Source organism: Mustelus asterias, unplaced genomic scaffold (genome assembly GCF_964213995.1).
Source record: "Mustelus asterias unplaced genomic scaffold, sMusAst1.hap1.1 HAP1_SCAFFOLD_887, whole genome shotgun sequence".
Taxonomy (NCBI): Eukaryota; Metazoa; Chordata; class Chondrichthyes; order Carcharhiniformes; family Triakidae; genus Mustelus; species Mustelus asterias.
In genome coordinates, this window is record NW_027590833.1 from 45,001 (window position 1) to 69,924 (window position 24,924).

Consider the following 24,924-nt stretch of genomic DNA (forward strand, 5'->3'; position numbering starts at 1 on the left):
CAACCTGTTCTGGTCCCCCCCATGCCGACACTATAGTTAAGAAAGTCCACCAATGCCTCTACTTTCTCAGGAGACGAAGGAAATTTGGCATGTCAGCTACGACTCTCACCAACTTTTACAGATGCACCATAGAAAGTGTTCTTTCTGGCTGTATCACAGCTCGGTGTGGCTCCTGCTCTGCCCAAGACCGCAAGGAACTACAAAGGGTCATGAATGTAGCCCAATCCATCACACAAACCAGCCTCCCACCCATCGACACCGTCCACACTTCCCGCTGCCTTGGAAAAGCAGCCAGAATAATCAAGGACCCCCACACACCCCGGACATTCTCTCTTCCACCTTCTTCCTTTGGGAAAAGATACAAAAGTCTGAGGGCACGTACCGACCGACTCAAGAACAGCTTCTTCCCTGCTGCTGTCAGACTTTTGAATGGACCTACCTCACATTAAGTTGATCTTTCTCTACACCCTAGCTATGACTGTAACACTACATTCTGCACTCTCTCCTTTCCTTCTCCCCTATGTACTCTATGAATGGTATGCTTTGTACAGCGCGCAAGAAACAATACTTTTCATTGTATACCAATACATGTGACAATAAAAAATCAAATCAAATCAAATCTTTATTGGTTGGGGCATTGAGTACAAGAGTCAGGATGTCATGTTGCAGCTTTATAAAACTTTGGTTGGGCCGCACTTAGAGTATTGTGTTCAATTCTGGTCGCCACATTACAGTAAGGATGTGGGGGCTTTGGAGAGGGTGCGGGAGAGGTTTACCAGGATGCTGCCTGGATTAGAGGGTACGAGCTATAAGGAGCGGCTGGACAAACTGGGGTTGTTTTCTCTGGAGCGCCGGAGGCTGAGGGGAGACCTGATAGAAGTCTATAAAATTATGAGAGGCATAGATAGGGTTGAGAGTCAGAATCTTTTTCCCAGAGTTGAAATGTCTAATACTGGGGGGGCTGCACTTAAGGTGAGAGGGGGGGAAAGTTCAAAGGGGATGTGAGGGGCAGGTTTTTTTACACAGAGAGTGGTAGGTGTCTGGAACATGCTGCCCGGGATGGTGGTGGAGGCAGATACGGTAGGGGGGTTTAAGGGGCTTTTAGATAAGCACATGGATATGTAAGGAATAGAGGGATAGGGGGCAAGGGCAGGCAGGAGGGATTAGTTTAATTTGGCGTCATGTTCGGGACAACATGGTGGGCCGAAGGGCCTCTTCCTGTGCTGTACTCTTCTATGTTCTCTGATCACAAGTTGCATTTTGGAAAGTCAAGTCAAGGTAGGACTTTCAAGGTGAATGGTTGGACCTTGGAGAGTATCGTGGAACAGAGGGACCCTGGAGTTCAGGTACGGTAGCACAGTGGTTAGCACTGCTGCTTCACAGCTCCAGGGTCCCGGGTTCGATTCCCGGCTCGGGTCACTGTCTGTGTGGAGTTTGCACATTCTCCTCGTGTCTGCGTGGGTTTCCTCCGGGTGCTCCGGTTTCCTCCCACAGTCCAAAGATGTGCGGGTTAGGTTGATTGGCCAGGTTAAAAATTGCCCCTTAGAGTCCTGAGATGCGTAGGTTAGAGGGATTAGCGGGTAAATATGTGGGGGTAGGACCTGGGTGGGATTGTGGTCGGTGCAGACTCGATGGGCCGAATGGCCTCCTTCTGCACTGTAGGGTTTCTATGATTCTATGATACACGGTCCTCTAAAGGTGGAGTCACAGGTAGATAGGGCCGTGAAGAAGGCTATTGGAATGCTGGCCTTCACCAGTCAGGGTATTGAGTATAGAAATTGGGATGTTATGTTGCAGTTGTACAGAACATTGGTGAGGTCGCAGCTGGAGTATTGTGTTCAGCTTTGGTCGCCTTGCTATAGGAAAGATGTTATTGAACTGGAGAGAGTGCAGAAGAGATTCACAAGGATGTTGCCAGGACTCAAGGGGCTGAGTTATAGGGAGAGATTGGACAGGCGAGGAATCTTTTTCTTTGGAGTGTAGGAGACTGAGGGGTGATCTTATAGAGGTGCATAAGATCGTCAGAGGCACGGATAGGGTGGATGCACTCGGTCTTGTTCCCAGGGTTGGGGAAATCGAGAATCAGAGGGCAAAGGTTTAAGAGGGGAAAGAATTAATGGGAACCCGAGGAGCAACTTTTCTTTACACAGAGCGGGGGGAATGTGGAATGGAGGGAGTGGTTGAGGAAGGGCCATTGACAACATTTAAAAGACATTTGGACAGATACATGGATAGGAAAGGTTTAGAGGGATATGGGCCAATACATGCAAGTGGGATTAGCTTAGATGGGCATTTTGGTCAGGATGGACCAGTTTAGGCCGAAGGGTTGGGAACGGTTCCCCTCGCCCCGACTCTCTCCGAACCCCCTCCCCACAGCCCCCCCTCCTCATTGCTTTGAAGACATCTGCCAAATGGCCCGCGGACCTCCTCCTCAAGAGGGGCTGCACCAACCAAAATCCCACTCAGACCCTATCCACATAACTCCATACACTTACCCTAGCTAGTCCCCCTGACACTAAGGGACAGTTTTGCGTGGCCAATTCTGGTGTCCAAAGATGATGTGGAGATGCCGGCGTTGGACTGGGGTGAACACAGTAAGAAGTCTCACAACACCAGGTTAAAGTCCAACAGGTTTATTTGGTAGCAAATACCATAAGCTTTTGGAGCACTGCTCCTTCGTCAGATGGAGTGGATATCTGTTCTCCAACAGTGCACAGACACAGAGATCGAGTTACAGAATACTAATTAGAATGCGAATCTCTACAGCCAGCCAGGTCTTAAAGATACAGACAATGTGGGTGGAGGGAGCATTAAGCACAGGTTAAAGAGATGTGTATTGTCTCCAGACAGGACAGCGAGTGAGATTCTGCAAGCCCAGGAGGCAAGCTGTGGGGGTTACTGATAATGTGACATAAATCCAACATCCCGGTTTAGGCCGTCCTCATGTGTGCGGAACTTGGCTATCAGTTTCTGCTCAGCGACTCTGCGCTGTCGTGTGTCGTGAAGGCCGCCTTGGAGAACGCTTACCCGAAGATCAGAGGCTGAATGCCCGTGACTGCTGAAGTGCTCCCCCAACAGGAATTGACATGAGACATAGGCTGTTCTCTTCCTCTACCGGCACGGTAGCACAGTGGTTAGCACTGCTGCTTCACAGCTCCAGGGTCCCGGGTTCGATTCCCGGCTCGGGGTCACTGTCTGTGTGGAGTTTGCACATTCTCCTCATGTCTGCGTGGGTTTCCTCCGGGTGCTCCGGTTTCCTCCCACAGTCCAAAGATGTGCGGGTTAGGTTGATTGGCCAGGTTAAAAAATTGCCCCTTAGAGTCCTGGGATGCGTAGGTTGGAGGGATTAGCGGGTAAAATATGTGGGGGTAGGGCCTGGGTGGGATTGTGGTCGGTGCAGACTCGATGGGCCGAATGGCCTCCTTCTGCACTGTAGGGTTTCTATGATTTCTATGACTCTATGATTGATGTCACATTATCAGTAACCCCCACAGCTTGCCTCCTGGGCTTGCAGAATCTCACTAGCTGTTCTGTCTGGAGACAATACACATCTCTTTAATCTGTGTTGAATGCTCCCTCCACCCACATTGTCTGTACCTTTAAGACCTGGCTGGCTGTAGAGATTTGCATTCCAATCAGTATTCTGTAACTCGATTTCTGTGTCTGTGCACTGTTGGAGAACAGATATCCACCCCATCTGACGAAGGAGCTGTGCTCCGAAAGCTTATGGTATTTGCTACCAAATAAACCTGTTGGACTTTAACCTGGTGTTGTGAGACCCTTACTGTCCAAAGATGTGCAGGTTGGGTGGATTGGCCATGCTAAATCACCGCTTAGTGTCCAAAGATAGGCTTCTCCCAATCTATCCTTCCCCCCCTTCTCCCCCCCCCCAGTGACTGAAGCCCCCTCCCTCCCAGGGACAATTCCCATGAAAGGCCAGGAGAGTGCATGGGAGAGTGACCTGACTCCCTGTGCCTGAGGGAACACTGAACTGTCGGAGGAACTGTTCTCTCTCGACTAGTGAGTTAAACCCATAAGAGGCCCGGGACACCGCGACTCCCTTGTTACAGTACGGAAGGGGGCCGTCCAGCCCATCGTGAGGGGAGTCAACGAGGGGGGGCAGGTTCTGGGACGGAGGGTGGGGGTAGCGAGACAGAGGTGAGGAGGGTTCGGAGGGTGGGGCTCACCGAGACGCACGTCCTGGAGGGGGAGTAGTGTCCCGTGGGCGGGATCCGCGATGGAGCACAGCTGTTCCCCATCAACGTATCCATCCCAATTCCCGAAGGGAAAACCCTCGACCGGGAGACAGGAACAAAATCATAGATTCATGGAATCCCTACATGACAGAAGGAGGCCATTCGGCCCATCGAGTCTGCACCGACCACAATCCCACCCAGGCCCTATTCCCATAACTCCATGCACTTAACCTAACTAGCCCCCCTGACACGAAGGGACAATTTAACATGGCCAATCCACCTAACCTGGACGTAATTAAGAAAGCAAATGTAATGTTGTCATTTATCTCAAGAGGCTTGGAATACAAAAGCAGGGATGTACTTCTGAGGCTTTATAAAGCACTGGTTAGGCCCCATTTGGAGTACTGTGAGCAATTTTGGGCCCCACACCTCAGGAAGGACATACTGGCACTGGAGCGGGTCCAGCGGAGATTCACACGGATGATCCCGGGAATGGTAGGCCTGACATACGATGAACGTCTGAGGATTGTGGGATTATATTCATTGGAGTTTAGGAGGTTGAGGGGAGATCTGATAGAAACTTACAAGATAATGAACGGCTTCGATAGGATGGACGTAGGGAAGTTGTTTCCATTAGCAGGGGAGACTAGGACGCGGGGGCACAGCCTTAGAATAAAAGGGAGTCACTTTAGAACAGAGATGAGGAGAAATTTCTTCAGCCAGAGAGTGGTGGGTCTGTGGAATTCATTGCCACAGAGGGCTGTGGAGGCCGAGACGTTGAGCGTCTTCAAGACAGAAATTGATAAATTCTTGATTTCTCGAGGAATTAAGGGCTATGGGGAGAGAGCGGGTAAATGGAGTTGAAATCAACCATGATTGAATGGTGGAGTGGACTCGATGGGCCGAATGGCCTTACTTCCACTCCTATGTCTTATGGTCTTATGGTAAGGGACAATTTAACGTGGCCAATCCTGGTGTCCAAAGATGTACAGGTTAGGTGGATTGGCCATGCTAAGTTGTCCCTTAGTGTCCAAAGATGTGCGGGTTAGGTGGATCAGCCATGCTAAATTGTCCCTTAGTGTCCAAAGATGTGCAGGTTAGGTAGATTGGCCATGCTAAATTGTCCCTTAGTGTCTAAAGATGTGCAGGTTGGGTGGATTGGCCATGCTAAATTGTCCCTTAGTGTCCAAAGATGTGCAGGTTAGGTGGATTGGCCATGCTAAATTGTCCCTTAGTGTCCAAAGATGTGCAGGTCAGGTGGATTGGCCATGCTAAATTGCCCCTTAGTGTCCAAAGATGTGTAGGTTAGGTGGATTGGCCATGCTCAATTGCCCCTTAGTGTCTAAAGATGTGCAGGTTAGGTGGATTGGCCATGCTAAATTGTCCCTTAGTGCCCAAAGATGTGCAGGTTAGGTGGATTGGCCATGCTAAATTGTCCCCTTAGTGTCCAAAGATGTGCAGGTTAGGTGGATTGGCCGTGCTAAATTGTCCCTTAGTGTCCAAAGATGTGCAGGTTAGGTGGATTGGCCATGCTAAATTGTCCTTTAGTGTCAGGAGGATTAGCAGAGTAAATACGTGGAGTTACAGGGATAGGAACTGGGTGGGATTGTTGTTGGTACAGACTCGATGGGCCCAATGGGTTCTTTCTGCACTGTACGGATTCAATGATTCTCTGAATAGAGGGAGAAGTGGATCGAGCGGGCATGGGGGGTGATGGTTAGATGTAGAGGAAGAGGTTGGAGTCTGACGTGGTGCGATAAACACCAGGTTAGGCCGAGGCAGAGTTTAAGGGTTGTCTCAAGGCTTGACAGCATTCTCAACCGGCCCCTCCCCCCCACACCTCATCTCCCCCGTCCCCCTCCCCCCCCCCCACCGACCACCCTCCCCTAACTCCGGTAGGATCCCCAGAGGAACAGCGGGCTGCGACACTCACCGACTCGATCCCCACGGAAATGGCACCTTCCAGCTCGCAACACTTCACCCAGCCGAACCTCCAGGTGCCCGCTTGCTTGAAGAAGACCCTGCTGTCCGGAGGGAGGGCCGTAGCCCCTCGGCCTTCCCGCTTGCTCCAGCCGACACCAGCCTTTGCTCGCTCTCGGGCCTTCCCGGCAGGCTCCAGCCTGTTGGCCGAAATGAAGATCCCTCCGTTCTCGGCGCACCTGAAGAAGCGCTTCCTCTTCCAGCGTCCGTCCGTTAAGCCCTTCTTCGAGGCTGCACCCTGCAAGAGAGAGGCCGGGGATTAATTCGGGCCTCTGAGCTAGGCCCTGAAGTGTAGGCCCAAAGCCTAACCTCCGGGTTACAATTGTCCAAATGCAGTGCAACATGGCCGCCTCACACAGATTGTTCACTCCATGTATCCCTTCTCTCTCAGGGAGATATCTGTACACTGACTGGTGTCTCTCAGTCCCCTCTCTCTCTCTGAGGGAGATATCTGTACACTGACTGGTGTCTCTCAGTCCCCTCTCTCTGAGGGAGATATCTGTACACTGACTGGTGTCTCTCAGTCCCCTCTCTCTCAGGGAGTTATCTGTACACTGACTGGTGTCTCTCAGTCCCCTCTCTCTCAGGGAGTTATCTGTACACTGACTGGTGTCTCTCAGTCCCCTCTCTCTCTCAGGGAGATATCTGTACACTGACTGGTGTCTCTCAGTCCCCTCTCTCTCTCTCAGGGAGATATCTGTACACTGACTGGTGTCTCTCAGTCCCCTCTCTCTCTCAGGGAGATATCTGTACACTGACTGGTGTCTCTCAATCCCCACTCTCCCAGGGAGATATCTGTACACTGACTGGTGTCTCTCAGTCCCCTCTCTCTCAGGGAGATATCTGAACACTGACTGGTGTCTCTCAATCCCCTCTCTCTCAGGGAGATATCTGTACACTGACTGGTGTCTCTTAGTCCCCTCTCTCTCTCAGGGAGATATCTGTACACTGACTGGTGTCTCTCAGTCCCCTCTCTCTCTCAGGGAGATATCTGTACACTGACTGGTGTCTCTCAATCCCCACTCTCCCAGGGAGATATCTGTACACTGACTGGTGTCTCTCAGTCCCCTCTCTCAGGGAGATATCTGTACACTGACTGGTGTCTCTCAATCCCCTCTCTCTCAGGGAGATATCTGTACACTGACTGGTGTCTCTTAGTCCCCTCTCTCTCTCAGGGAGATATCTGTACACTGACTGGTGTCTCTCAGTCCCCTCTCTCTCTCAGGGAGATATCTGTACACTGACTGGTGTCTCTCAGTCCCCTCTCTCAGGGAGATATCTATACACTGACTGGTGTCTCTCAGTCCCCTCTCTCAGGGAGATATCTAGATACTGACTGGTGTCTCTCAGTCCCCTCTCTCTATTAGGGAGATATCTGTACACTGACTGGTGTCTCTCAGTCCCCTCTCTCTCTCTCAGGGAGATATCTGTACACTGACTGGTGTCTCTCAGTCCTCTCTCTCTCAGGGAGATATCTATACACTGACTGGTGTCTCTCAGTCCCCTCTCTCTCTCAGGGAGATATCTATACACTGACTGGTGTCTCTCAGTCCCCTCTCTCTCAGGGAGATATCTATACACTGACTGGTGTCTCTCAGTCCCCTCTCTCAGGGAGATATCTAGATACTGACTGGATGCAGGGTGAGGTAGCCAGATGGATACAAAATTGACTTCTTGACAGAAGCCAGAGGGTGGTTGTAGAGGGTTGTGTTTCAAACTGGAGGCCTGTGACCAGTGGTGTGCCTCCGGGATCAGTGCTGGGTCCACTGTTATTTGTCATTTATATTAATGATTTGGATGAGAATATAGGGGGCGTGGTTAGTAAGTTTGCAGATGACACCAAGATTGGTGGCATAGTGGACAGTGAAGAAGGTTACCTACGATTGCAACAGGATTTTGATCAATTGGGCCAGTGGGCTGACGAATGGCAGATGGAGTTTAATTTAGATAAATGCGAGGTGATGCATTTTGGTAGATTGAACCAGGGCAGGACTTATTAAGTTAATGGTAGGGCGTTGGGGAGAGTTACAGAACAAAGAGATCTAGGGGTACAGGTTCATAGCTCCTTGAAAGTGGAGTCACAGGTGGACAGAGTGGTGAAGAAGGCATTCGGCATGCTTGGTTTCATCGGTCAGAACATTGAATACAGGGGTTAGGGCGTCTTGTTGAAGTTGTACAAGACATTGGTAAGGCCACACTTGGAATACTGTGTGCAATTCTGGTCACCCTATTATAGAAAGGATATTATTAAACTCGAAAGAGTGCAGGAAAGATTTACGAGGATGCTACCGGGACTTGATGGATTGAGTTATAAGGAGAGGCTGGATAGACTGGGACTTTTTCCTCTGGAGTGTAGGAGGCTGAGGGGTGATCTTATCGAGGTCTATAAAATAATGAGGGGCACAGATCAGCTAGATAGTCAACATCTTTTCCCAAAGGTAGGGGAGTCTAAAACTAGAGGGCATAGGTTTAAGGTGAGAGGGGAGAGATACAAAAGTGTCCAGAGGGGCAATGTTTTCACACAGAGGGTGGTGAGTGTCTGGAACAAGCTGCCAGAGGTAGTAGTAGAGGAGGGTACAATTTTGTCTTTTATATTTTTACTCATTCGTGGGACATGGGCGTCGCTGGCTGGGCCCAGCATTTATTACCCATCCCTAGTTGCCCCTTGGAGGGCAGTAGAGAGTCAACCACATTGCTGTGTGGCTCTGGAGTCACATGTAGGCCAGACCGGGTAAGGATGGCAGATTTCCTTCCCTAAAGGGACATTAGTGAACCAGATGGGTTTTTCCGACAATGGTTTCACCGCCATCAGTAGATTCTTAATTCCAGATATTTTTTATTGAATTCAAATTCCACCAGCTGCCGTGGCGGGATTCGAACCCGGGTCCCCCAGAACATTAGCTGAGTTTCTGGATTAATAGTCTGGTGATAATACCACTAGGCCATCACCTCCCCTTTGATGCCTTTAAAAAGCATTTAGACAGTTACAAGGTTTACCAGGCCGATTCCGGGGATGGCGGGACTGATGTATGAGGAGAGATTGACTGGGTTAGGATGGTTTTCACTGGAGTTCAGATGAATGAGGGGGGGATCTCATAGAGACTTATAAAATTCTAACAGGACTGGACAGGGTAGATGCAGGGAGGATGTTCCCGATGGTGGGGGGAGTCCAGAACCAGGGCTCACAGTCTGAGGATTCGGGATAGACCATTTAGGACGGAGATGAGGAGATATTTCTTCACCCAAAGAGCGGTGAGCCTGTGGAATTCATTACCACAGGAAGGAGTTGATGCCAAAACATTGAATGTATTCAAGAGGCGGCTGGATACAGCACTTGGGGCGAATGGGGTCAAAGGTTATGGGGAGAAAGCAGGATTAGGCTATTGAGTTGGACGATCAGCCATGATCGTAATGAATGGCGGAGTAAATGGCAGATCTCTTTAGAGTATCGATAGGCAGAGGGATCTGGGTGTACAGGTACACAGGTCACTGAAAGTGGCAACGCAGGTGGAGAAGGTAGTCAAGAAGGCATACGGCATGCTTGCCTTCATCGGCCGGGGTATTTGGCAGGTTATGTTGCTGCTTTATTGAACCTTAGTTCAGCTGCACTTGGAAAATAGTGTTCAATTCTTGAGTTGATTTGATTTATTCTTGTCACATGTATTAACATACAGTGGAAAAGTATTGTTTCTTGCGCGCTATACAGACAAAACATACCGTTCATAGAGTACATAGGGGAGAAGGAAAGGAGAGGGTGCAGAATGTAGTGTTACAGTCATAGCTAGGGCGTAGAGAAAGATCAACTTAGTGTGAGCTAGGTCCATTCAAAAGTCTGACAGCAGCAGGGAAGAAGCTGTTCTCGAGTCGGTTGGTACGTGACCTCAGACTTTTGTATCTTTCTCCCGATGGAAGAAGGTGGAAGAGAGAATGTCCGGGGTGCGTGGGGTCCTTGATGATGCTGGCTGCTTTGCCGAGGCAGCGGGAAGTGTAGACGGAGTCAATGGATGGGAGGCTGGTCCTCTGGTCGTCACACTACCAGAAGGATGTGGAGGTTTTGGAGAGGGTACAGAAAAGATTTACCAGGGAGTTGCCTGGTATGGAGGGCATTAGCTATGAGGAGAGGTTGGAGAAACTTTTGTTCTCACTGGAACGACGGAGGTTGAGGGGGGGCGACCTGATAGAAGTCTACAAGATTATGAGGGGCATGGACAGAGTGGATAGTTAGAAACTTTTTCTCAGGGTGGAAGAGTCAATTACTAGGGGGCACAGGTTTAAGGTGCGAGGGGCAAGGTTTAAAGGAGATGTACGAGGCAAGCTTTTTTTACACAGAGGGCGGTGGGTGCCTGAAACTCGTTGCCGGGGGAGGTAGTGGCCGCGGATACGGTAGTGACTTTTAAGGGGCGTCTTGACAAATACATGAATAGGATGGGAATAGAAATCATAGAAACCCTACAGTGCAGAAGGAGGCCATTCGGCCCATCGAGTCTGCACCGACCACAATCCCACCCAGGCCCTACCCCCACATATTTTACCCGCTAATCCCTCTAACCTACGCATCTCAGGACTCTAGGGGGCAATTTTTAGCATGGCCAATCAACCTAACCCGCACATCTTTGGACTGTGGGAGGAAACCGGAGCACCCGGAGGAAACCCACGCAGACACGAGGAGAATGTGCAAACTCCACACAGACACTGACCCGAGCCGGGAATCGAACCCAGGTCCCTGGAGCTGTGAAGCAGCAGTGCTAACCACTGCGCTACCGTGCCGCCCCTAACCACTGTGCCACCGTGCCGCCCTTAGAGAAATATGGTCCCCGGAAGGGTAGGGGGTTTTAGTTCAGTCGGGCAGCACGGTCGGTGCAGGCTTGGAGGGCCGAATGGCCTGTTCCTGTGCTGTAATTTTCTTTGTTCAGGCTCGAAGGGCCAAATGGCTTCCTCCTTTCTATGGATAAGCTGGGGATAGAGGGCCAAACATGGGCAATTGGGACTAGCTTAGTGGTAAAAACTGGGCGGCATGGACAAGTTGGGCCGAAGGGCCTGTTTCCATGCTGTAAAACTCTATGACTCTCTGGTGCCTCATTTCTTCCGACAAGCACAATTCCCGTTGGCGGGTAAGGAAAACTAAATCACCAGGAGTTCAACGCCGAGGTAGATGTCGGGAGGTTGCTCGATCAGCCCTCGGTAACGGACCACGCCCTGGGCCCTCTCCTCGGACGTGAAGCTCATCCGGACCCGAACCCCAGTGCCCAGGCCCCCGCACCCACGCCACGTCCCCACTGAGCGCCAGTCTCTCCTCAGGGTCACTGACCCCCTCCAGCAGTCCAAAGTCCCCCTCCTCCACCAGCATCAGGGTGTGGCTGGTCTCCAAGGCCCGCAGCCTGAGGGGGGGGGGGGGGGCGGGACTTCCCCGGCCAGCCCCCCTTTTCCCCGGGCTGGCTCGGGGTTGCACCGGGCCGGCTGGCTGCTTCTGGGCAGCGTTCGCGAGCAGGCCTGGGCATCCTTGGCCAAGATGTAGAGCGGTCCCATGGGTCTGGACTTCTCCGGCACAGCCTCCATCTTGTATGGGGGGAGGGGGGGGGGGGGTGAGGGGGAGGGGGAGGAGTGGTGTTGGGGAATGAGGGGGAGAGGGGAGGAGTGGTGTTAGGGAGGGAGGGGGAGGAGTGGTGTTGGGGAATGAGGGGGAGAGGGGAGGAGTGGTGTTGGGGAGGGAGGGGGAGGAGTGGTGTTGGGGAGGGAGGGGGAGGAGTGGTGTTGGGGAGGGAGGGGGAGGAGTGGTGTTGGGGAGGGAGGGGGAGGAGTGGTGTTGGGGAGGGAGGGGGAGGAGTGGTGTTGGGGAGGGAGGGGGAGGAGTGGTGTTGGGGAGGGAGGGGGAGGAGTGGTGTTGGGGAGGGAGGGGGAGGAGTGGTGTTGGGGAGGGAGGGGGAGGAGTGGTGTTGGGGAGGGAGGGGGAGGAGTGGTGTTGGGGAGGGAGGGGGAGGAGTGGTGTTGGGGAGGGAGGGGGAGGAGTGGTGTTGGGGAGGGAGGGGGAGGAGTGGTGTTGGGGAGGGAGGGGGAGGAGTGGTGTTGGGGAGGGAGGGGGAGGAGTGGTGTTGGGGAGGGAGGGGGAGGAGTGGTGTTGGGGAGGGAGGGGGAGGAGTGGTGTTGGGGAATGAGGGGGAGAGGGGAGGAGTGGTGTTAGGGAGGGAGGGAGAGGAGTGGTGTTGGGGAGCAAGGGGGAAAAGGGGAGGATTTGGAAGGTTCCAGAAAAAAAGAACAAGAGAGAGAGTTCAGTTGAAAACACTGCGAGGAAGACAGGAATTAGGAGCAGAATTGGGCCCATTCGGCCCTTCGAACCTGCTCCCACCCTTCAATCAGACCATGGCTGATCTCTCCCTGGTCTCAAATCCGCCTCCCCAACCTGCTCCCCCCATATCCCGTTTTTAAATCAGAAATATATCCATCTCCTTCTTGAAACCATTTAATGATTCAGTCTCCACCGTGCCATGGGGCAGCGGGTTCCACAGATTCACCACCCTCGGAGAGTCGTTCCTCCTCATCTCAGTGTTAAATCTATCACCTCTCAACCGAAGATACAAAGAACAAAGAAAATTACAGCACAGGAACAGGCCCTTCGGCCCCTCCAAGCCTGCACCGACCATGCTGCCCGACTGAACTAAAACCCCCTACCCTTCCGGGGACCATATCCCTCTATTCCCATCCTATTCATGTACTTGTCAAGACGCCCCTTAAAACTCACTATCGTATCTGCTTCCACTACCTCCCCCGGCAACGAGTTCCAGGCACCCACCACCCTCTGTGTAAAAAATCTACCTCGTACATCTCCTTGTCCCTCGCACCTTAAACCTGTGCCCCCGAGTAATTGGCTCTTCCACCTTGGGAAAAAGCTTCTGACTATCCACTCTGTCCATGCCTCTCATAATCTTGTAGACTTCTATCAGGTCTCCCCTCAACCTCCGTCGCTCCAGTGAGAACAAACCAAGTTTCTCCAACCTCTCCGCATAGCTAATGCCCTCCATGCCAGGCAACATCCTGGTAAATCTTTTCTGTACCCTCTCCAAAGCCTCCACATCCTTCTGGTAGTGTGGCGACCAGAATTGAACACTATATTCCAAGTGCGGCCGAACTAAGGTTCTATAAAGCTGCAACATGACTTGCCAATTTTTAAACTCAATGCCCCGGCCGATGAAGGCAAGCATGCCGTATGCCTTCTTGACTACCTTCTCCACCTGCGTTGCCACTTTCAGTGACCTGTGTACCTGTACACCCAGATCCCTCTGCCCATCAATACTCTGAAGGGTTCTGCCATTTACTGTATATTTCCTCTCTGTATCAGTGAGCTGTGACCTGCACATCCAGGTTCCTCTGCTGAGCAATCAATATGTGCAGGTTAGGTGGAATGGCCATGCTAAATTGTCCCTTAGTGTCCAAAGATGTGCAGGTTAGGTGGATTGGCCATGCTAAATTGCCCCTTAGTATCCAAAGATGTGCAGGTTAGGTGGATTGGCCATGCTAAATTGTCCCTTAGTGTTCAACGATGTGCAGGTTAGGTAGATTGGGCATGCTAAGTTGCCCTTTAGTGTCCAAAGATGCACAGGTTAGGGGTTAGGTGGATTGGCCAAGGTAAATTGTTCCTTAATATCCAAAGGTGTGTAGGTTAAGTGGATTGGCCGTGCTAAATTGTTCCTTAGTATCCAAAGATCATCATAGAAACCCTACAGTACAGAAAGAGGCCATTCGGCCCATCGAATCTGCACCGACCACAATCCCACCCAGGCCCTACCCCCACATATTTACCCACTAATCCCTCTAATCTACGCACCCCAGGACACTAAGGGGCAATTTTTAACCTGGCCAATCAACCTAACCCACACATCTTTGGACTGTGGGAGGAAACCGGAGCACCCGGAGGAAACCCACGCAGACACGAGGAGAATGTGCAAACTCCACACAGACAGTGACCCAAGCCGGGAATCGAACCCAGGTCCCTGGAGCTGTGAAGCAGCAGTGCTAACTACTGTGCTACCGTGCTGCCCTGATGTGTGTGTTAGGTGGATTGGCCATGTTAAATTGTCCCTTAGTGTCCAAAGATGTGCAGGTTAGGTGGATTGGCCATGCTAAATTGCCCCTTAGTGTCCAAAGATGTGTAAGTTAGGTGGATTGGCCATGCTAAAGTGCCCCTTAGTGTCCAAAGATGTGCAGGTTAGGGGGATTGGCCATGCTAAATTGTCCCTTAGTATTCGAAAGATGTGCAGGTTAGGTGGAATGGCCATGCTAAATTGCCCCTTAGTGTCCAAAGATGTGCAGATTAGGTGGATTGGCCATGCTAAATTGCCCCTTAGTGTCCAAAGATGTGCAGGTTAGGTGGATTGGCCATGCTAAAGTGCCCCTTAGTGTCCAAAGATGTGTAGGTTAGGTGGATTGGCCATGCTAAATTGTCCCTTAGTGTCCAAAGATGTGCAGGTTAGGTGGATTGGCCATGCTAAATTGCCCCTTAGTGTCCAAAGATGAGCAGGTTAGGTGTATTGGCCATGCTAAATTGTCCCTTAGTGCCCAAAGATGTGCAGTTTAGGTGGATTGGCCATGCTAAATTGCCCCTTAGTGTCCAAAGATGTGCGGGTTAGGTGGATTGGCCATGCTAAGGTGCCCCTTAGTGTCCAAAGATGTGCAGGTTAGGTGGATTGGCCATGCTAAATTGCCCCTGAGTGTCCAAAGATGTGCAGGTTAGGTGGATTGGCCATGCTAAATTGTCCCTTAGTGTCCAAAGATGTGCGGGTTAGGTGGATTGGCCATGCTAAATTGTCCCTTAGTGTCCAAAGATGTGCAGGTTAGGTGGATTGGCCATGCTAAATTGTCCCTTAGTGTCTAAAGATGTGCAGGTTAGGTAGATTGGCCATGCTAAATTGTCCCTTAGTGTCCAAAGATGTGCAGGTTAGGTGGATTGGCCATGCTAAATTGTCCCTTAGTGTCCAAAGATGTGCAGGTTAGGTGGATTGGCCATGCTAAATTGTCCCTTAGTGTCCAAAGATGTGTAGGTTAGGTGGATTGGCCATGCTAAATTGTCCCTTAGTGTCCAAAGATGTGCGGGTTAGGTGGATTGGCCATGCTAAATTGCCTCTTAGTGCTCAAAGATGTGCAGGTTAGGTGGATTGGCTGTGCTAAATTGCCCCTTCGTGTCAGGGGGATTAGCAGGGTAAATGCATGGGGTTACAGCGATGGTGTCTGGGTGGAGTGTTGTCGGTGCTGACTCGATGGGTCGAATGACCTCCTTCTGATTTCTAACCAATCTTCACACATGACCCGACAACTGCTCGACCACCAGGTATCACGGCTTTACAGAGAGAGAGAGAGAGAGGGAGACACACAGACCATTCGGCCCATCCGTGCTGTGCTAGTTTTTTAATGCTCCACACCTGCCTCCTCCCCTCCCCCCCTTCCCTCTACTCCATCTCCTTCTGCCCACCTAATCTTCCCTCCACTTCTCCCCTCAATTTAGTTTCCCTCCACCTCCCCCAAAAGATATTGACACTATTCCGGGAGGGTGATGGTGGGTGGGTCGTTGGGAACCTTCCACCGATGATGCCCTCAATCCTTCCTTGGCCTCATCCCCCCCCCACCTCCCTGCAATCTCCTCCAAACCCCTCTCTCCTCCCCCCCGCACCCGGTGACCACATTGAGATCCCCGCGTTCTCCCTGATCCCGGCCTAAGGAGAACTCTTCCCCTTCTCAGTCACCTCCCCCCACCCCCCACCTCCTGCTACCCACCAGATTTGAATTGCTCTGCCGTTGGCGTCCAGGCCTATGGAGTATCGGACCATAAGACATAGAACATTCCAGCGCAGTACAGGCCCTTCGGCCCTCGATGTTGTGCCGACCAGTGGAACCAATCTAAAGCCCCTCTAACCTACACTATTCCAATATCATCCATATGTTTATCCAATAACCACTTGAATGCTCTTAATGTTGACAAGTCCACTACTGCTGCAGGCAGGGCATTCCACGCCCTTACTACTCTCTGAGTAAAGAACCTACCTCTAACATCTGTCCTATATCTCTCACCCCTCAATTTAAAGCTATGTCCCCTCGTGTTAGCCATCACCATCCGAGGAAAAAGGCTCTCACTATCCACCCTATCTAATCCTCTGATCATCTTGTATGCCTCTATTAAGCCACCTCTTAACCTTCTTCTCTCTAACGAAAACAACCTCAAGCCCCTCAGCCTTTCCTCATACGACCTTCCCACCATACCAGGCAACATCCTGGTAAATCTCCTCTGCACCCTTTCCAACACTTCCACATCCTTCCTACAATGCGGCGACCAGAACTGTACGCAATACTCCAAATGCGGCCGCACCAGAGTTTTGTACAGTTGCAGCATGACCTCCTGGCTCCGAAACTCAATCCCTCTACCAATAAAAGCTGACACACCGTATGCCTTCTTCACAACCCTATCAAGTGGAGTGTACATCATTCAACCCATCGAGCTTCCTCCGCCAAATTACAAAGGAAACTGATAGCCAAGTTCCGCACACACGAGGACAGCCTCAACCGGGATATTGGGTTCATGTCACAATATTTGTAACTCCCACAGTTGCCTGGACCTGCAGAGTTTCACTGGCTGTCTTGTCTGGAGACAATACACATCTTTTTAGCCTGTCTTGATGCTCTCTCCACTCCCATTGTTTTGTTTCTTAAAGACTGGATTAGTTGTAAGTATTCGCATTCCAACCATTATTCATGTAAATTGAGTCTGTGTCTTTATAAGTTCTGTTTGTGAACAGAATTCCCACTCGCCTGAAGAAGGGGCTTAGAGCCTCGAAAGCTTGTGTGGCTTTTGCTACCAAATAAACCTGTTGGACTTTAACCTGGTGTTGTTAAACTTCTTACTGTAATTACAAAGGGACCATAGATAGGCTGAAAAGCCCCAGGTCTTTTCCCCCAGGGTAAGGGAGTCCAAAACTAAAGTTTAAAGTTTATTTACTTATTCGTCACAAGTAAGAGTTTACATTAACACTGCAATGAAGTTACTGTGAAAATCCCATAGTCGCCACACTCCGGCGCCTGTTCGGTTAAAATGAGGGAGAATTTAGCATGACCAATGACACCTAACCAGCACGTCTTTCAGACTGTGGGAGGAAACCGGAGCACCCGGAGGAAACCCACGCAGACACGGGGAGAATGTGCAGATTCCACACAGACAGTGACCCGAACCGGGAATCGAACCCGGGTCCCTGGCGCTGAGAGGTAGCAGTGCCAACCACTGTGCCGTCCTGGCCTTGGAAATCTATCGGCCGTTCCTTCACTTTTAGCTGGGGTACAAATCCTGGAACTCCCTCCCTAACGGCACTGTGGGTGTTACCCACACCACACGGGGACTGCAGCGGGTTCGAGAAGGGGCGGCTCACCCACCACCTTCTCGAGGGGCAATTAGGGACGGGTATTGGATAGGCGGTTATTGGATAGGCACATGGAGCACACCAGGATGATAGGGAGTGGGATAGCTTGATCTGGGTTTCGGACAAAGCTCGGCACAACATCGTGGGCCGAAGGGCCTGTTCTGTGCTGTACTGTTCTAGGTTCTATGTAACAAACACTGGGGCCCGGCCAGCGACTCCGGTAAATAAATTAAAAACTGGAGGCTGAGTTTGGGGTGATGGAAACGCTGGGGATCACTGAGATCACTGGGTGGCACGGTAGCACAGTGGTTAGCCCTGCTGCCTCAACTATGAAAGTTGGCATATGATGATGCAGCTGTGTAGAACGCTGGTTCGGCCGCATTTGGAATACTGCGTCCAGTTCTGGTCGCCGCACTACCAGAAGGACGTGGAGGCTTTAGAGAGAGTGCAGAGGAGGTTTACCAGGATGTTACCTGGTATGGAGGGTCTTAGTTACGAGGAGAGATTGGGTAAACTGGGGTTGTTCTCACTGGAAAGACGGAGGATGAGGGGTGACCTAATAGAGGTGTATAAAATTATGAAAGGCATAGATAGGGTGAACGGTGGGAAGCTTTTTCCCAGGTCGGTGATGACGAACACAAGGGGTCACGGGTTCAAGGTGAGGGTGGGGGGGGAGGTTCAACACAGATGTCAGGGGGACGTATTTTACACAGAGGGTGGTGGGGGCCTGGAATGCGCTGCCGGGCAAGGTGGTGGAGGCGGACACACTGGGAACGTTTAAGACTTATCTAGATAGCCACATGAACGGAGTGGGAATGGAGGGATACAAAAGAATGGTCTAGTTTGGACCAGGGAGCGGCGCGGGCTTGGAGGGCCGAAGGGCCTGTTCCTGTGCTGTATTGTTCTTTGTTCACAGTGCCAGGGACCCGGGTTCGATTCCCGGCTTGGGTCACTGTCTCTGTGGAGTTTGCACGTTCTCCCTGTGGGTTTCCTCCGGGTGCTCCGGTTTCCTCCCACAGTCCGAAAGATGGCACGGTAGCGCAGTGGTTAGCACTGCTGCTTCACAGCTCCAGGGTTCCAGGTTTGATTCCCGGCTCGGGTCACTGTCTGTGTGGAGTTTGCACATTCTCCTCGTGTCTGCGTGGGTTTCCTCCGGGTGCTCCGGTTTCCTCCCACAGTCCAAAGATGTGCGGGTTAGGTTGATTGGCCAGGTTAAAAAATTGCCCCCTAGAATCCTGAGATGCGTAGGTTAGAGGGATTAGCGGGTAAATATGTGGGGGTAGGGCCTGGGTGGGATTGTGGTCGGTGCAGACTCGATGGGCCGAATGGCCTCCTTCTGCACTGTAGGGTTTCTATGATTTCTATGATGTGCAGGTTCGGTGGATTGGCCGTGCTAAATTGCCCCTTAAGTATCAGGGGATTAGCAGGGTAGATAAGGTTTATGGGAATAGGGCCTGGGTGGTATTGTGGTTGGTACAGAATCGATGGGCCGAATGGCCTCCTCCTGTACTGTAGGGAATCTATGATTCTATATATATCTCGGGTAATAAATGCTGGGCCCAGCCAGTGATGTACAGATCCCGTGAATGAATTTTTTAAACAAATAAAGGGGTTTACTCTCCCAAACAAAATGGCCAAGTGCTGGATTTGCGTAAAAAACCCCGCTGGTTTCCCTGAGCGGGATTTTCAGAATGAATCTCCGACACTGCAGAGTGCCCAAGCGGGATTCACGCCGAAACTCAGTGAGCGGGGGCGATTCCCACGGGATTCCCGCTGACTTGGGAGTCCTAGTCCAGGATTCTCTAAAGGTAAACTCGCAGGTTGAGTCCGTAATTAAGAAAGCAAATGTAATGTTGTCATTTATCTCAAGAGGCTTGGAATACAAAAGCAGGGATGTACTTCTGAGGCTTTATAAAGCACTGGTTAGGCCCCATTTGGAGTACTGTGAGCAATTTTGGGCCCCACACCTCAGGAAGGACATACTGGCACTGGAGCGGGTCCAGCGGAGATTCACACGGATGATCCCGGGAATGGTAGGCCTGACATACGATGAACGTCTGAGGATCGTGGGATTGTATTCATTGGAGTTTAGGAGGTTGAGGGGAGATCTGATAGAAACTTACAAGATAATGAACGGCTTAGATAGGATGGACGTAGGGAAGTTGTTTCCATTAACAGGGGAGACTAGGACGCGGGGGCACAGCCTTAGAATAAAAGGGAGTCACTTTAGAACAGAGATGAGGAGAAATTTCTTCAGCCAGAGAGTGGTGGGTCTGTGGAATTCATTGCCACAGAGGGCTGTGGAGGTCGAGACGTTGAGCGTCTTCAAGACAGAAATTGATAAATTCTTGATTTCTCGAGGAATTAAGGGCTATGGGGAGAGAGCGGGTAAATGGAGTTGAAATCAACCATGATTGAATGGTGGAGTGGACTCGATGGGCCGAATGGCCTTACTTCCGCTCCTATGTCTTATGGTCTTATGAGTGGGGCCACTGCGCACGGGCCGCTCTGTCAGCGCTGGGATCGCCGCATGCGCACTGGCCCCACACTGCCAGCCTCCCGATCGTTCGCCAACCCCGCATCGCTGCGTCTCTGACCTCCCCCACGTCCCGATCGCTGGCCTCCCGGACCACTCCAGGCCAGCCCCGATGTTTCACCTCACTCACCCCACCCCGCCAGCCCTGATCTCCCTGAACCCCTCCCCCCCCCCCGGAGGTCCCGATCTCCCCCCACAACCCTGGCAGCAGCGGCCCCTCCCTTGCTACCCAGGTGGCTGCCCCGATCACCCGCTTCCCTCCCTTTCCCACCGATTCCTAGTGCCGAGTGGCAACAGGAACCTCCTAGAATCATAGAAACCCTACAGTGCAGAAGGAGGCCATTCGGCCCATCGCGTCTGCACCGACCACAATCCCACCCAGGCCCTACCCCCACATATTTACCCGCTAATCCCTCTAACCTACGCATTCCAGGACTCTAAGGGACAATTTTTAACCCGGCCAATCAACCTAACCCGCACATCTTTGGACTGTGGGAGGAAACCGGAGCACCCGGAGGAAACCCACGCAGACACGAGGAGAATGTGCAAACTCCACACAGACAGTGACCCGAGCCGGGAATCGAACCCGGGACCCTGGAGCTGTGAGGCAGCAGTGCTAACCACTGCGCTACCGTGCCATACCGTGTCACACAGACAGTGACCCGAGCCGGGAATCCTCAACCCCCACCGATCACCCCATCTCCCCCCCCGCCCCCCCCAACCTATAGGCCTTTTGCCTCAACAGGCCCCACCCCCACTCACCCCCACCCTCTTAGCGCTACCTGACGCCTGGTGTGTAATGCCATGGTGCCCACCAGGCAGTGTCATGGGGGGGTCTCTTGGGCATTGCTGCGCTTTGCTTCTCAGGCAGTGCCAGGGTGCCAGGCTGTCTCTGCCAGGCTGGCAATGCCAAGAGGCATCCTCTCTCCTTACCCCCCTCCCCCCCGACCTTCTGGGGGGACCTCCGTGGAACCCACTTCACTCCAATGGGGTCAGGCCGCCAGCTCTCCATGAGTGGGGAGCTGCTGCAAACCCCGCTGGAGTGAAACATTCCTGGCGGGGTGATGGGGGGAGGGGTTAGCGGGTCCGGAGACTTCAGTCCCAGGCCCGCTAATGGGAGTTAGATTGAAATTTAAGTATGCAAATCAGCTCAGGGGCGGCACGGTAGCACAGTGGGTTAGCAGTGCTGCTTCACAGCTCCAGGGTCCCGGGTTCGATTCCCGGCTCGGGTCACTGTCTGTGTGGAGTTTGCACATTCTCCTCGTGTCTGCGTGGGTTTCCTCCGGGTGCTCCGGTTTCCTCCCACACTCCAAAGATGTGCGGGTTAGGTTGATTGGCCAGGTTAAAAAATTGCCCCTTAGAGTCCTGGGATGCGTAGGTTAGAGGGATTAGTGGGTAAATATGTGTGGGGGTAGGGCCTGGGTGGGATTGTGGTCGGTGCAGACTCGATGGGCCGAATGGCCTCCTTCTGCACTGTAGGGTTTCTATGATTTCTATGATTTCTGGTAAACCTTTCCTGAACATGGATAACAGGTGTAACTGGGGTGATCAATAAGGTTGCGGACGACACGAAAATGGCAGGACTTGCAGATAGTGAGGAGCATTGTCAGAGGCTACAGAAGGATATAGATAGGCTGGAAATTTGGGCAAAGAAATGGCAGATGGAGTTCAATCCTGATAAATGCCAAGTGATGCATTTTGGTAGAACTAACGTAGGGGGGAGCTATACGATAAATGGCAGAACCATAAAGGGTGTCGATACGCAGAGGGACCTGGGTGTGCAAGTCCACAGATCCTTGAAGGTGACATCACAGGTGGAGAAGGTGGTGAAGAAGGCATATGGTATGCTTGCCTTTATAGGACGGGGCATAGAGTATAAAAGTTGGGGTCTGATGTTGCGGTTGTATAGAACGTTGGTTCGGCCGCATTTGGAATACTGCGTCCAGTTCTGGGCGCCACACTACCAGAAGGACGTGGAGGCTTTAGAGAGAGTGCAGAGGAGGTTTACCAGGATGTTGCCTGGTATGGAAGGGCTTAGTTATGAGGAGAGACTGGGTAAACTGGGGTTGTTCTCACTGGAAAGACGGAGGATGAGGGGGTGACCTAATAGAGGTGTATAAAATTATGAAAGGCATAGATAGGGTGAACGGTGGGAAGCTTTTTCCCAGGTTGGTGGTGACGTTCACGAGGGGTCATAGGTTCAAGGTGAGGGAGGGGAGGTTTAACACGGATATCAGAAGGGCATATTTTACACAGAGGGTGGTGGGGGCCTGGAATGTGCTGCCGGGCAAGGTGGTGGAGGCGGACACACTGGGAACGTTTAAGACTTATCTAGAAAGCCACATTGAACTGAGTGGGAATGGAGGGATACAAAAGAATGGTCTAGTTTGGACCAGGGAGCGGCGAGGGCTTGGAGGGCCGAAGGGCCTGTTCATGTGCTGTACTGTTCTTATCTTAAATACACACAACCATTCAAGTGAGAGGATGAAATAAGTTGCTCCCCTCACCATCCCCCCGCCCTATTCTGCACCCTCTCCTTTCCTTCTCCCCTATGTACTCTACGGGGACGGCACGGTGGCACAGTGGTTAGCGCTGCTGCCTCACAGCGCCAGAGACCCGGGTTCAATTCCCGGCTCGGGGTCACTGTGTAGAGTTTGCACATTCTCCTCGTGTCTGCGTGGGTTTCCTCCGGGTGCTCCGCTTTCTTCCCACAGTCTGAAAGATGTGCTGGTTAGGGTGCATTGGGCCGTGCTAAATTCTCCCTCAGTGGAACCCGAACAGGTGCCGGAGTGTGGCGACGAGGGGGATTTTCACACTAACTTCATTGCAGTGTTAATGTAAGTCTACTTGTGACACTAATAAATAAACCTTAACTTAAAATAAAATTAATGCATGGTATGTTTTGTCTACGGTGCAGAAAACAGCCCATCACACCTGACAACAAGAACGCGTCCTCACCCCCCCACGCAAACACCACAGTTAAGAAAATCCACCAATGCCTCTACTTTCTCAGAAGACTAAGGAAATTTGGCATGTCCGCTACGACTCTCACCAACTTTTACAGATGCACCATAGAAAGCATTCTTTCTGGTTGTATCACAGCTTGGTATGGGCTCCTGCTCTGCCCAAGACCGCAAGGAACTACAAAGGGTCGTGAATGTAGCCCAATCCATCACGCAAACCAGCCTCCCATCCATTGACTCTGTCTACACTTCCCGCTGCCTCGGGGAAAAGCAGCCAGCATCATCAAGGACCCCACGCACCCCGGACATTCTCTCTTCCACCTTCTTCCGTTGGGAAAAAGGTACAAAACTGAGGTCACGCACCGACCGACTCAAGAACAGCTTCTTCCCTGCTGCCATCAGACTTTTGAATGGACCTACCTTATATTCAGCTGATCTTTCTCTACACCCTAGCTATGACTGTAACACTACATTCTGCACCCTCTCCTTTCCTTCTCTATGAATGGTATGCTTTGTCTGTATAGCACGCGAGAAACAATACTTTTCATTGTATCTGAATCATAGAAATCATAGAAACCCTACAGTGCACAAAGAGGCCATTCGGCCCATCGAGTCTGCACCGACCACAATCCCACCCAGGCCCTACCCCCATATCCCTACATATTTACCCGCTAATCCCTCTAACCTACGCATCTCAGGACTCTAAGGGGCAATTTTTAACCTGGCCAATCAACCTAACCCGCACATCTTTGGACTGCGGGAGGAAACCGGAGCACCCGGAGGAAACCCACGCAGACACGAGGAGAATGTGCAAACTCCACACAGACAGTGACCCGAGCCGGGAATCGAACCCAGGTTCCTGGAGCTGTGAAGCAGCAGTGATAACCACTGTGTCACCCTGCCGCCCTTGAGTATAATCAAGGATCCCCACGCACCCCAGACATCCTCTCTTCCATTTTCTTCCATTGGGAAAAAGGTACAAAACTGAGGTCACGTACCAACTGACTCAAGAACAGCTTCTTCCCTGCTGCTGTCAGACTGTTGAATGGACCCCTACCTTATATTAAGTTGATCTTTCTCTACACTCGAGCTGTGACTGTAACACTACATTCTGCACCCTCTCCTTTCCTTCTCTATGAACGGTATGCTTCGTCTGTATAGCGCGCGAGAAACAATACTTTTCATTGTATCTGAATGCATGTGACAATAATGTAATCAAATCAAGTCAAAAACTAACACCCAGTGAGAGGGAGGCAAACAGAAAGAGGGAAGTGGGAACAGGCAGACAGAAAGAGAGAGACAGAGTGAGAGAGAGAGACAGAGTGAGAGAGAGAGACAGAGTGAGAGAGAGAGACAGAGTGAGAGAGAGACAGAGTGAGAGAGAGACAGAGTGAGAGAGACAGAGACAGAGAGAGACAGAGTGAGAGAGACAGAGACAGAGAGAGACAGAGTGAGAGAGACAGAGTGAGAGAGAGACAGAGAGAGAAACCGGGTGACAGAGAGCAAACATTACCTGGTAGCTGACAGAGGAGCTGGAGGTGATGCCTTATCGCCCCGTTCGCCGGATTGTTCTCCCTAAAACTCAAAACCCCCCCAAAGGCCGGTCCCAACTCCTTATCCTCCTACCCACAGTCACCACCTCACCTCCCACCCCCCCAACAATTTACAAATGTCTCGCAACTCCTCTCCAACCCGCGCAGCCCTTGGACAAAGCAGAGAAGCACTGGGACGACAGAGGGCGAGGAACATTCAAAACTTCCGTCCAAACTCTGCCAAATGTGGAAAGGGGAAGGGCAAGAGGAGGTTGGGGGGGACGTGCAGGGACACAAGGCTCAAGCAGGAAGGAACAAGATCCC

At 51.7% G+C, this 24,924-nt stretch overlaps 1 protein-coding gene across 1 annotated transcript in view; it reads right to left on the minus strand.

Moving 5' to 3' along the window:
• Nucleotides 1–24,913, minus strand: part of LOC144487575 (ubiquitin carboxyl-terminal hydrolase CYLD-like) — a gene marked incomplete at its 3' end in the record, with an annotated part of 63,706 nt that extends 38,793 nt beyond the window's left edge. Inside the window, exons 1-2 of the mRNA XM_078205659.1 lie at nucleotides 24,582–24,913; nucleotides 6,130–6,414 (exon numbers count right to left, since the gene is read on the minus strand). The remainder of the gene's footprint in view (nucleotides 1–6,129; nucleotides 6,415–24,581) is intronic.
• Nucleotides 24,914–24,924: the final 11 nt, after the last annotated feature.